General features: G+C 34.3%; 1 long non-coding RNA gene across 1 annotated transcript in view; it reads right to left on the bottom strand.

Moving 5' to 3' along the window:
- Positions 1 to 316: 316 nt before the first annotated feature.
- Positions 317 to 2,511, bottom strand: part of LOC108744574 — a 115,906-nt gene continuing 113,711 nt past the window's right edge. Inside the window, exon 3 of the long non-coding RNA XR_003230865.1 lies at positions 317 to 352. This is a non-coding gene — a long non-coding RNA (uncharacterized LOC108744574). The remainder of the gene's footprint in view (positions 353 to 2,511) is intronic.

The following is a 2,511-nucleotide window of genomic DNA, read 5'->3' as shown; positions in this document are numbered from 1 at the left end:
TGAAAGATTATCTGTGGAATATTACTGCCTCAGCATTTGCCTAAGTGATCCAAGGAAACCACAGAAAAACTTGGACCAAGGCAGACGGACCCGGAATCGAACCGGCGTTCTCCCGAATGCTAAGCAATGGTCTAGACCTCTAGGCCATGCCGCTCGGTTGTATTCTAAAGCAGTTATGTATGTTTACCTATAAAATTCAGATTGTCACCTTTTAAGACTTTTGGAATACCTTGTATAATTGAAAAGAGATATACTGATATTTTGTTATGGTAAACACGAAAACAAACGTATTAATTACAAATATTTATCCTTAATAATTTTGTAAAGCATGGCAAGGACGGTGAAAGCTTACCTAAAAGAAAAAATAAAGATGTTAAAAAAAATTATCACAATAACAATAAAAATTAATTGTGTAGTTCAGTTCGAAGTGCTTTATCTCAAAAACCATCGTAACTTTTTAGGGATAGTAACTCTTAAAAAATACTCAAATTTCCGTCTGTCAGATATTAAATGATCTATTTCATAGTAACCTGGAAGGATTAGTCGCTTGAGAGAAAATACCACCCTTAATAAAATACGTTTTATTAATTCATCCGAAGAATGAATGATATGCGGACCGAGCGACCCTCTTTCCTCATCACAAACGACCACAAGGAGACGTCTTTGCCCAGGTACATTAATAAATTTCGCGTGTGACAGTGCGTTTGTACAAATTATAGCTGTGTGGCATAACAAGTGTGCCCTACATTGGCGAGTTGGAATTATTTATAGTATTATACTAGGCACTGCGTTGGAGATTTAAGGTTCAAGGAAAATGTCGCCCAAATGAGAAAGGATTCGTACGGGAACGAGCATAAGGATTGTGACGGTAAAGAAGGACTTAAAAAAAGTACCTATTAAAAACAAGAGTACCTGCATACCTAAAAAAAAAAAATAAACACATACATTTCAAGGTCTGTTCTATATCATTACTTTACATTAGGCTTTTATTTTTGAATGTTTAAGTTATCTTAGTAAATGCGAGTATGCTTTATGTGGCATAGTCAAATAATACTAATGTTCACACGGTTAAAGTAGATTCGCACTAAATGCTTATCTTCCCTTAAAAAGATTAGGGGAGTCTGAATATTTTGTGTTTTTCTAAAAAACGGAAAATCATACATGAATCCAATAATAATGAGATAGTTAATAAACTTCATTGGTTCACAGTTTAAACAAATAGTCAAATCAAAACGCAAAATATCCAGTGAAAAACTATAACATTCAACTTGCTACGACGTGTAACCCCAACACTCACGTATGTAATCGTTCGAGTAGTAAGTAATATCGCTATTTTAACGCTGACTCAAAGTTAATTACTTGCATTAGTTTAGCAGCTTAGTTATTAAGACTGAAAAAATCATTGTAATTTAATATTGTTGTACAGTTGTACTTACTTATAAGCGCAAGAGGATGAGATTGTTAAGAGGGATGCGGCTTTCTCATTGGTAAAATTTGTGTAAGAACATCTTCATAAAACGAATAATTCAGTGACAAAAGATGTACAAAAATATGAATGCAAGGGACATTTGCCATATAGACCAACTTTATAAATAATAAGTATATATGCCCAACTTAACAACCACCACGGCAGGATTCACTTTTGCATGGGAGTTCAACTCTTAACTCCTGATTTTTTAATAATTCATTCTAGCCTCTTAACTATAAGCGGTACTGTACGGTATTGAATTAGTGACCCGTATATCGCGTCTAAAAGTATAGGGATGTTTCTCCTTCCAGACTCCATGCTCTCTATGGAAATTGGTCATAAATATTTACTTACTCGCATGTATTTATGATACTAAATTCAATGCAAATGGAACCCCAGCGCGCCCTCTTATCTGAGTCAATACATGGACATATTTTGTCAAATCTCCCATTTGACTTCGTTCTTCTTTTCCTACTTTCATATTTAATTTATAATTGTTCCACTTTTTTATTAGCTGGCAATGAATAGGTTCTTCCAACATTCCAAAAATTTAAACATCGTTTTTAGTCGTAGTAGGGTAGAGGATAGATGGCAAAATATAAATACAGGCTAAAAAGTTCCTAGATGATTTAAAAAAACAGTGATAAAGGTCTAGATGATGGCCCCCACCACCTTCGGGGGTGAGGGTGGGGGGATCGAAAAAGGATGTCTCCCCCAACCACTGTACCATAAAAAGTTCTTGGCGGTCTCACCCCCATAAAAAGTTATGGGGGTTCAAAGTTAATAAATATGCCAATTCTGAAACAATATTCAAAACTAAAACTAATGAAAAATACATAAAAATACTGAGAAAGTTATATAAAACATTATTTAAATATCTTTATCAATAGAGTAGGTTAGGTTAGGTTATCGGGTTTTGTTCAAGTGACCACCCTCTTTCGATCCCCCACCTCCACCCGCTTGAAAATATTTTTTTTATTGAATTTTATTTGAATTATAGTGTATGAAAATTGTCAAAATAATCAACTTTCAACCCCCATAAC

The sequence above is a fragment of the Agrilus planipennis genome, unplaced genomic scaffold (assembly GCF_000699045.2).
Source record: "Agrilus planipennis isolate EAB-ADULT unplaced genomic scaffold, Apla_2.0 scaffold28, whole genome shotgun sequence".
In the NCBI taxonomy this organism is placed as follows: Eukaryota; Metazoa; Arthropoda; class Insecta; order Coleoptera; family Buprestidae; genus Agrilus; species Agrilus planipennis.
This window is presented reverse-complemented; position numbering and strand designations above follow the sequence as displayed.